Genomic DNA, 11,817 nt, shown 5'->3' on the forward strand with positions numbered 1-11,817 from the left:
AAAAAAGATCCCTTTACTTGCTTTTTCCTGTGTTGATTGATTTTTCTAGGTGGTTAATGGCCACCTGTGCTATGGTTCTGGTGAAAGCTATGTCTCTCATTTTGATGTTGTTTGTCTGCTGAAAACTCCGTGCATTTCATTAGGTGCTAGTGGCTTCCATCAGTCCTGTACAGAAAAAATGATCCCTTTGTCCTCTGATAGAAAGCCATGTGTTTGGGATTTTTTTTTTTTTTTTTTTTTACCTAAACCTAGAATAACAGATGTCATATTCTCAACTTTACATGATTTCCTTCATTGGTATTTTAATTGTTTTAGCCATACAGGTAACTATTTGTACCTGTGCAGTATTTTGATAGGTGACTTAGCTGTTGATCCTCTCTGTTCCAGGAGACACCCATTTGCTTTAAGTACCAGTTATTAGAGACCACTTATGAGATTCCTCTCAAGAAATTTGGAGGATGGATTTCTATTCTTTTGTAAGAAAAGGACCACCTTATTGTGATGCAAAAGCACTTCCTAGACTTGCCTTCCTGTTTATGAACTAAATCATTTTTTTTCTCTTATCAAACCTCCTTAAGCTGATCTTGGTAGCTCCTGGAGGTTAGTCTAGTGTTCAGGAACCAGGTGCATGAGGATTGCCGTCTAAATTCAAGGGCAGCCTGGGCTATAGTTTGAATCTTAGTAAAGAAGGAAAGAAGGAAAAAGGAAAAAAAGGAGGAAGGAAGGAAAGTATCCAAGTTTTTTTCAAGTAAATGTATAAGATTTCAGAACTTCTTTTTATATTAAAAAATATTTTTAGAAAAAAATGTCAAAATAAAAAACCTTTCCCCTAGAGAAAAATCTAAATCATCAAATGATTTAGCTGAGACCCCCAAATATGTCACTTTAAAAAAATTAGACTTGTAAGGAGTTGTTATTTTCAGGTTGTGGTGAAACTCCACCATCAAAGTGATGCACTGGATTTCATTCTCCAGCATTTCATTTTTTAATGTTGTTTTAAACACAGTTTATATAGAAATCTGCTCGTTCTGTGTATCCTTACACTTCATGGTTGGTCCATCTTGTGAAATACTGGCTACAAAAGAATGACAGATTGGTTTTGCATTATAGCCAATTTAAGCAGAGGAGTACACTCTAACATTGTCGAATGGAAGAAGCAGGCATATATTTTGTATTTTGGCAATCATCATAGCAGCCAAGGACTATCTAAGAAGCTGGTGTGTTCCTGTTTCTGTCGGCACCTGGACCTGACCCTGTGCCACAGAGCGCCATACCCAAATATTCCTGAAGAGAGCTAGACTCCCAGGAGTGGGGACAAGCCTGAGCCTGCAGGTAAATGGCCACTGCTGCTCAAAGGGTCCCTCTCCCAATACTCAGGACACAAGAAACAAGGGGCAGTCTGGAACAAGAGCCTTCTGGTTTCCTTCTGTGCCCAGAGCTAATCCTGTGCCAAAACACTACCTACACAAATACCACCAGGAGAGAACTGGTTTCCCAGGAGTGTCGACACACCTGAGAGCACAGGTAAGACTACCACTTCTCTTCAAATACCTGGCCCAAGAGGAACCCTCCCAGAGCCATCAGGGCACAGGAAGCAAGGAACAGCCGGGGACAGGATTCTTCTGGTTTCTGTCTGCACCCCAGAGCTGACCTTGTACCACAGGTTTCTATAACTAAATTCCTCCCTGAGAGAATTGGTCTCCCAGGAGTACTGACATACAAGCTTGCAGGACAGTCAGAGACAGCAACACCAGCTAACACCAAGATAATTAGATGACTAGAGGCAAGGGCAAGAACAAAAGCAACAGAAACCAAGGTTACTTGGTAACAACAGAACCCAGTTCTCCAAACACAGCGAGCCCTAGTTACCCTAAAATACTAGAAAAGCAAGAATCTGATTTAAAATCACATCTCATGATGATGATAGAGGACTTTAAGAAGGACATACATAACTCCCTTAAAGAAATACAAGAGAACACAGGTAAACAGGTAGAGGCTTTTAACAAGGAAACACAAAAAATCCCTTAAAGAATTACAGGAAAACACACCCAAACATTTGAAGGAACTGAACAAAACTATCTAGGATCTACAAATGGAAATAGAAACAATAAATAAATCACAAAGGGAGACAACGCTGGAGATACAAAACATAGGAAAGAGATCAGCAGTCATAGATGTAAGCATCACCAACAGAATACAAGAGAAGAGAGAATCTTAGGTACAGAAGATACCATAGAAAACATTGACACAACAGTCAAAGAAAATGCAAAGTTCAAAAAGTGCCAGTAAATAACTTCCACAAAATTATAGAAGAAAATTTACCTAACAAAGAAAGAGATGCACACACACATACAAGAAGCCTACAGAACTCCAAGTAGATTGGACCAGAAATGAAATTCCTCCTGTCACATAATAGTCAAAACACCAAAGTCAAAACAAAGAAAAAATATTAAAAGCAGTAAGAAAAAATGTCAAGTAACATATAAAAGCAGACCTATCAGAATTATACCAGACTTCTCACCAGAGACTATGAAAGCTAGAAGATCCTGGACAGATCTCATACAGATTGTAAGAGAATAATCCTGTGCCAAAACACTACCTACACAAATACCACCAGGAGAGAACTGGTTTCCCAGGAGTGTCGACACACCTGGGAGCACAGGTAAGGCTACGATATGCCAGCCCAGGCTATGATACCCAGCAAAACTCTGAATTGCCATAGATGCAGAAAACAAGATATTCCATGACAAAGCCAAATTCACACAATATCTTTAAATAAATCCAGCCCTACAGAGGATGGAAAAGATGAAAAACTCCAACACAAGGTGGGAAACTATACCCTAGAAAAAGCAAGAAAGTAATCTTCTTTCAACAAACCCAAATAATATTGCTACATAAACATAATTCCATCACTGTCAACAAAAATAATAGGAAACACCAATCATTTTTCTTTAAAATCTCTTAACATCAGTGGATTCAATTCTCCAATAAAAAGACATAGACTAACAGACTGGAAACATAAAAAGGACCCAGCATTTTGATGGATACAGGAAATGCACCTCAGTGTCAAAGACAAACATTACCTCAGACTAAAAAGTTGGCATACAATTTTCTAAACAAACAGACCCAAGAAACAAGCTGGTGCAGCCATTCTAATATTTGATAAAATCAACTTTCAACCAAAAGTCATCAAAAAAGTTAGGGAAGGATACTGCATAGTCATCAAAGCAAAAATCTACAAAGAAGAACTCTCAATTCTGTACATCTATGCTCCAAATTGAAGGACAACCACATTCATAAAAGAGACTTTATTAAAGCTCAAAGTAAACTTTGCACCCCACACAATAATAGTGGGAGACTTCAATACCCTACTCTCAGCAATGGACAGATCATGGAAACAGAAACTAAACAGAGACACAGTGAAACTAACAGAAGTTATAAAACAAATGGATCTAACAGATATCTATAGAACATTTCATCATAAAAGAATCTACTTTCTCAGCATCTCTTGGTACCTTCGCCAAAATTGACCATATAAGTGAGCACAAAATAGGCCTCAACAGATACAAGAAGATTGAAATCCATTCATCCTATCTGATCACTACAGATTAAACCTGGTCTTCAATATTAACAAAAACATCAGAAAGCCCATGTACACAGGGAAGCTAAACAGTGTTCTACTCAATGATAACTTGGTCAATGAAGAAATTTAAAAAAAAAAAGAGAGAAATTAGAGACTTTGTAGAATTTAATAAAAATGATGGTACCGTATACCCAGTCTTCTGGGACATAAGGAAAGCTAAGAGGAAAATTCATAGCTGAGTGCCTCCAAAAAGAAACTGGAGAGAGCATCCACTAGTAGTTTAATAGAACACCTGAAAGCTCTAGAACGAAAAGAACCAAATACACCCAAGAGGAGTAGATGGCAGGAAATTATGAAACTCAGGGATGAAATCAACCAAGTAGAAACAAACAAACAAACAAACAAAACTGTATAAAGAATCAACTAAGCCAGGAGCTAGTTCTTTGAGAAAATCAACAAGATAGATAAACCCTTAGCCAAACTAATCAGAGGACACAGAGACAGCATCCAAATTAACAAAATTAGAAATAAAAAGTGAGATACAAGACCAGAAATGGAAGAAATTCAAAAAAGTATCAGATCCTACTACAAAAGACTATAATCTACACCACTGGAAAATTTGGATGAAATGGCCATTTTTCTAGACAGATACAAAATACCAAAGCTAAATCAGGATCAAAGAAACTATCTAAATTGTCCTGGAACCCCTAAAGAAATACAAGCAGTCAGAAAAAGTCTCCCAACCAAAAACATCCCAGGACCAGAATAGGTTTAGTGCAGAAATCTATCATACCTTCAAAGAAGACCTAATACCAATACTCTTCAAACTATTCCACAAAATAGAAACAGAAGGAACACAACCCAATTCATTCTATGAAGCCACAATTACTCTGATACCAAAACCACACAAAGACCCAACAAAGAAAGAGAACTTCAGAATAATCTCCCTTATGAACATTGAAGGAAAAATACTCAATAAAATTCTTGCCAACTGAATCCAAGAACACATCAATATGATCATTCCCCAAGATCAAGTAGGCTTTATCCCAGGAATGCAGGGATGGTTCAATATATGGAAATCCTTCAGTATAATCCACTACATAAACAAACTCTAAGAAAAAAAAAAGACATGATAATTTCATTAGATATTGAAAATCATTTGACAAAATTCAACATCCCTTCATGTTACAAATCTTGGAAAGATCAGGAATTTCAGGCCCATACCTAATCATAATAAAAGCAATATACAGCAATCCAGTATCCAACATCAAACTAAATGTTGAGAAACTTGAAGGAATCCCACAAAAATGAGGTACTAGGCAAGGCTACCCTTTCTCTCCCTCTCTGTTCAAGCTAGTACTTGTAGTTCTAGTTACAGCAATTAGACAATAAGAAGAGGCCAAAGGGGTACAAATTTGAATGGAAAAAGTCAAAATATCATTGTTGATGATATGATAGTATACTTAAGTGATCCCAAAAACTCCACCAGAGAACTCTTACAGCTCATAAATACTTCGACAAAGTGGCTGGATATAAAATTAACTCAAATTAGTAGTGCTCCTATACTCAAAGGATAAACAGGCTGAGAAAGAAACCCTTTATAATAGTCACAAACAATATTAAATATCTTGTTGTGATTCTAACCAAAGAAGTGAAAGATCTATATGACAAGAACATCAAGTCTCTGAAGAAGATCTCTGAAGATGGAAAGCTCTCCCATGCTTACAGAGCTTGCTTACAGTGTGCTTACAGTGATAGGCAGGTAGATAAACAGAATAGAATTGAAGACCTAGAAATGCACTCACACAGCTATGCTCACTTGAGCTTTGACGAAGGAGCTAAACCTATCCAGTGGAAAAAAGACCGCATTTTCAACAAATGGTGCTGGTTCAACTGGTAGTCAACATGTAGAAGAATGCAAATCGATCCATTCATATCTCCATGTACAAAGCTCAAGTCCAAAGTGGATCAAAGACCTCCACATAAAACCAGATACACTGAATCTAGTAGAAGAGAAAGTGGGGGAAAGTCTTGAAGATATGGGCACAGGGGAATAGTTCCTGAATAGAACACCAATGCCTTATATTCTAAGATCAAGAATTGACAAATGGGACTTCACAAAATTTCAAAGCTTCTGTGAGGCAAAGGACACTGTCAATAGGACAAAATGGCAACCAACAGATTGGGAAAAGATCTTTACTTATCCTACATCCAATAGAGGGCTAATATTCAATATATACAAAGATGTCAAGAAGTTAGAATCTAGAGAACTAAATAAGCCTATTTAAAAAATGGGGAACAGAGTTAAACAGAGACTTCTCAACTGAAGCAACTCAAAAGTCTGAGAAACACCTAAAGAAATGTTCAACATCCTTAAGTCATCATGGAAATGCAAATCAAAACAACCCTGAGAGTCCACCTTACACCAGTCTGAATGGCTAAGTTGAGAAAACTCAGGTGATAGCCAATGATGGTTAGGATGTGGCAAAAGAGGAACACTTCTCCATTTCTAGTGAGACTGCAAGCTGGTACAACCACTCTGGAAATCAGTCTGGCTGTTCCTCAGAAAATTGGATATAATACTACCTAAGGATCCAGCTGTTCCACTCCTGGGCATATTCCAGAATATGCTCCAACATGTAATAAGGACACATGTTCCACTATGTTCATATCAGCCTTATTTATAATAGCCAGAAGCTGGAAGAACCCAGATGTCCCTCAACAGAGGAATGGATACAGAAAATGTGGAACATTTACACATTGGAGTACTACTCAGCTATTAATGACTTCCTGAAATTTGAAGGAAAAATATGGAACTTGAGAATATCATCCTGAGTGAGGTGACTTAGTCACAAAGGAACAAACATGGTATGTACTCACTGATAAATGGATATTAGCCCCAAAGTATGGAGTAACCACGATTCTATTCAAAGACTTTATGAAGGCTAAGAAGGAATACCAACGTGTGGATGCTTTTGAGATTTTTAGCAGGGTGACCAAAATATTTATAGGAGGAAATATGGAGGTAAAGTGTGGAGCAAGTCTGAAGAAAAGGCCATCCAGAGATTGTCCCACCTGGGGATTCATTCTGTTCAGACACCAAACCAGGGTGTTATTGTGGATGCTCGGAAGTGCTTGCTGATAGAAGTCTGATATGGCTGTTTCCTGAGAGGCTCTGCCAGACATTGCCTGACAAATACAATGGCAGAAACTTGCAGACAGCCATTGGACTGAGCTTGGGGGCTCCCAGATGATGGTGTTGGAGAAGGGACTGAAGGACCTGAGGGGTTTTGTAGCCCCATGCAGGAAGCCACAGTGTCCAAAGGCCAGACCCCTAGAGCTCCTGGGGACTGGACTACCAACCAAAGAGTACATATCGAGGGACCCATGGCACTGGCCACATATGTAGCAGATGATGGCCTTGTTGGTCATCATTGGGAGGAGAGGCCCTTGTGCCTGAGGGTGTTCTATATCCCTGTGTTTGGGAATGCTGGGGAGGGAGGACTGGAGTAGATGGGTGGAGGAGCACCCTCATAGAGCACATAGAGGCAGGGGGAGAGAGGGGGGCTAGGAGGTTCCAGAAGGGGAGATCTGGAAAGGGGAAAACATCTGAATTGTAAATAAAGAAAATGTCCAATCAATCCCCCCTGCCCCCCAAAAAAGAAGCTGGTGTGTGTCTGCCTTCATGAAAACAGTTCTCTTCAGCCCAGAATACTGATAGAACTTATCATACTTATATTTATTTTTTGTGTCATGGTAGGAAGATTTAGTGGCATATTCTAGGCTGTAGATTCTTAAGTTGATTGTCAAATAAATAACAAACAGAAAAACTCACAAAAAGTCTTTTAGAAATAGAATCACCGGTTGCATTATAGCTAAAGCTTTGCAAAGTAAAGAGTACTAATCTTTCCTTTAGAAACCAGACTCTGCTGGTGTGCAGGAAGGGAGCTCTGCTTTGCCATTAAACCCATTCCCTATGAACAGAAAGGTTTTCACTAAATGAGGTGGCTAGATGACTTATATCAGCTGTAAAACTCTTAGTGGAGACTTAATCTGTGGCTTTCTATTAACAGGGCACACATCATTAATCTCAAAAATGATGTGTGGTGAACATTACAGGGCTCTGGCCTGGAACTAAATTCCAACAATGTATAAAGTTCCCCCTTCCCACCCCCAAGTCTTTAGGAGAGATAAGCACAGACTTCTGGCAATCCATTTTTTCCACCTTTTCTTTCTGTTGCTTTGGAAAGGATGTAAGAACATGCGCTCTAGACCCTGGCTTTGCCTCTCTTTTAGAGTTATATTAACATGTGCTTTGCTAATATTTTGGCAATAGAGTAATTGCTATACTCCAGATAGTGGAGATCCTGCTCGTTTTGGATTAAAATGATCCTGAGTTAAGTCAAGTGAGGACATAGCTGAATAGACAGCCTCTAAAAGGTTGAATATGGAGGGAGGGCAGTCTCTGTACCAGGAGCCTGCTGCTAACCATCCTTCAGAGGACCACCAGTGGTAAACATCTCCTGTATGTCTTAGATCTCCAAATTTTCTTTGTTCTTATTTGTCTATTTAGGTCCCACCTTAGAGATATACTATAAAGTTACATAGTCCAAACATTACATAAAGTTAAATAGTTACAGTATAAAACTACATTGAGTGAACATTGCATAAAGTTACATAAAGTTACATAGTCCAAACCATGGCTCTTTGTTGTGAATACTGAGATGTATTTAGATTGTTATTGTTTGTTTGCTGACCACTGTAGGCTCCTCTCACATTGGAAGGAGTTCTCAGTTCATTTGCATTTCTCATTCTTTTCGTAGGTAAGGGTGGGCAAATGAGAATTCTCTAGGTAGTGAGTCAGAAGAGGGAGATTGGAGAAGGAGGGAGGTTGTTACTAGGGCCCTCCTCTGAAGAAGAAAGTGATTGACCAACTTTGGCAAGACAGGAAGACTATGGAAAGGGCCTTGCCAATATTCTCAGGCAAAGTTGTGTAATATACAATCAGAGCAATAAATATTGTTTAAATTGCTCATAGGAAGATTCTGCTTCCTAAAATGACGTGTACCATATCATTTTTCTCAGGTCACTCATATTTATGGTTTATGGCTAGCACAGGAAGACATGTCAGAACTTAAACTATATATGTCTATCTGGGTTGGAGCAAATCACATTTCTAGTGTCCTCTATATAGAACATAAACATATAAACCTGTACAAAAATACAAGCGGCATGCCAGTGTATGATGAACGGAGGACAGGGAGAGGATTATACCTCCCATGTATAGAGTGCTGTCCCGGATCAGTTGTGTATCATTTTATTTTTATTTTACCATTTCAGAAAGTGTAAAGTAAATGTATTTTACTTCCTAGGTGGAACAGGTTTCCAATTAGTTAATGGAGGATTAAAATCCTCTTTGCCCTCTTTAGGTATTTAGTCTGACTGCTAAAAGTTTGGACTTTGCACCTCTCATTAACTATTGACTGTAACCGTGTACATAGGCTTCTTTTAGTAATGGCAGCTGTGATGGCTAAATGTGGTCACTGTGGCTCATTTTTATATATGGACAACCATTTATTTATTTATCAGTTTTTCTCAATTATTATCAAAGTGGATCTTTGCTGGCTGATGTTTCATCTCTATGCTTGCCTTTGTTGCACCAGAAGTTGTTCAAATGAGGAAAGAAAGACTCATGTGGTATTATAGTCATCGTTTGTCTAAACTTTCAGAGTATAATTTCACCCTGCTTCTTGACACAATTTGCTCTTATTACAGAATGGAGTATCTCCTCTTCTTTGATGTCAGACTCTGTATTTATTGGTTGATGAATGTGAGCTCATTGTTTGTATACAGCCTGACCCTCTGCTTAGCCAGTCCTGCTTCTGTTCAGAACCTGAGGCATTGTAATGACGCCCTAGGCTACATAGGGAGTCACTAATTGTTTTGAGGACTCTTGCCATGAGATTAATTCAATTCCTCTTAAATAACTGATTGAAAAACAATGAGCATTAAGGAGAGCCAGGCGTTATTCAATATATGATTCTGTCCTTCACCATGAATTTGTCCCAGGGGGAGAAGTATTTGTAGGAGCATGGGAGAGTAGCACTTCACTCCTTACTAAAGTTTCTTGCACTTTTAGTCTGGTTAGTTGGATCTGAGGCAACATCCTTGTGTTTTGTTTGGCTCATGTCTTTATTAATTATTTAGCCTTCATTTGATTGAGACAGTCTTTATACAGCAATATAAAATAACGTGGACAGATACAAAAACATGAGAATTGTTTCCTTCTCATCAGATTATTGATATTTTCTGACACTTCTTTATCAATTCAATTCCGTACTGTAAGTGTGTACATTAACTTCAAATTAATTCCCGATAATTCCAGTTGTATTCCTAAAAAATAAATCACTATTTAGCAGAATATAACAGAAGATGGATGGACTCTACTCCACCACAACTAGGCCAGTATCCAAAAATATTGGCTATAAGGACTTCAAGGGTCTCACTCCAACACTCGGGTCCAGAGAGTCACAGAGGAAGCCACAGTGAGAGGCCTTTAGTCTCCAGAGGAAATGAAACAGCTTAGGTATTACAGGGTTGGCTAGAGACATCCCTGAAGTAATGAACATACCTACAAGCACACTTACATAGAAGGCTAACTCAAGTAAAGGAGAGAGAAAGCCAATACAAAGAAGGCAGGCTTTATCCTGATCTATTTACTCTGTAGGCTTAAGTGAAGAGTCAGTGCTTTTTAGAAAATCGGTTCCTAAGTACATGTTTTAATAGCAGTGTGTGCATGAAGAGTGTCTGCTAACGTAGGGTAGACTCACTTTGATCTGCTGAACTCAGCTTTTAAGAGGACCTTTAGAGACTATCATTGTCATCACAGTGTCCTGATAACAAGCACCAATTTAGAATCCACATAGATGTGTCTCCAGACCTGGATTTGGAAACCCTTACCAACAGTGTCCAGAGGAATCAGCATAAAGCCCTCATGCCTGCCATTTCTAAGTCATCCCCTTGAGCCACATCTGTGTGACTGCCTCCACAGAATGCTCATTCAGACTTCTCTGTATACATTTTATATGTTTATTTTCTCCCTGAACCCCGATGAGAATTAAGAAGGTCATAGCATCCCAATGCATGCTTATGACAAGGAAACAAAATTCAATTCATCAAAGAGTACAGCTCTATTCAGGCTTGCCTCATCTACTCAAATGTAGAGTGGAGAATCCGCCAAATCATTCAGTATTTCAAAAGAGATATTACCAAATGACAATAAAAAATACTTTTTTAGATAAATTGTATGGCCTTTATCTGATCGCAAACCTGACTCTGGTTCCAGCACTGAAATGTAATCATAATGTGATTACCTACCTACACTTGTCCTGCACGTGTGTGCATCTATCGACAATTAAAGGCTGTGGCTTCCACTGTGACTCTCCGGACCTGAGTGTTGGAGTGAGACCCTTTAAGTCCTTATAGCCAAAGTTTTTGGATACTGGCCTAGTTGTGGTGGAGTTGGGTCCAACCATCTTCTGTTACCTTCTGCTCGGTAGTGATTTATTTTTTAGGAACACAGCTGGACTTATCAGACAAACTTCTTATGTTCCAAATTGGTTTATTTAAGAAGTCTTTCTTTGTCATTGGAACTGCTAAATCTGGTTGATTTTAGCTTATTTTTACTGCTGGGACCACCAGGAAACCTTCCTTTATTACAAAAAATGAAGGATGCCCAGATGATGTTCTTAGACTCCATCTGTCTGTTAAGTCCTTAATCTCCTATACCTGGGTGGCTTTTAATCTTTTATTGGCTCCAAGAGGGACAATTCTGTGTCGGATATGCCAACCAAGTTCCCTTGTGGCACAAAAGTGCATGGCTTCCCCAGCCAGCCCCAGAAATGGAAAGAGATTCTGGTCCCAAACTGACCTGCTGGGTTTAATACATCTCAGTTAGCAAGTGGCATTCACTTGCTTTAAAACCAGGAGAGCCCTGTCGATTGGCAGCATGAAGCTCCTGGTTCATATGGAGACTTCCACTTCGCAGGGGCTCTAGCCTCTGACAATTGTCAGCCTATGGCCTTTATAATACAGTGAAAGGTCATTTCTGCTTTTCTCATTGCCATTTGTGGCTCAGTTTGGAACCTTTTGAATTACTTAGCCATGGCCCTAAACTGTAAGGGACAGCAATTTTAAAAGAGTTTGTTATTTGGTCAAGCTTTTTTTTTTTTTTT

General features: G+C 38.9%; 1 protein-coding gene across 16 annotated transcripts in view; it reads left to right on the top strand.

Annotated features, from left to right (window-relative positions):
* Window positions 1-11,817, top strand: part of Ptprk (protein tyrosine phosphatase receptor type K) — a 547,270-nt gene that overhangs the window by 195,645 nt on the left and 339,808 nt on the right. The window lies entirely within an intron of this gene.

Source organism: Mastomys coucha, unplaced genomic scaffold, assembly GCF_008632895.1.
Source record: "Mastomys coucha isolate ucsf_1 unplaced genomic scaffold, UCSF_Mcou_1 pScaffold2, whole genome shotgun sequence".
In the NCBI taxonomy this organism is placed as follows: Eukaryota; Metazoa; Chordata; class Mammalia; order Rodentia; family Muridae; genus Mastomys; species Mastomys coucha.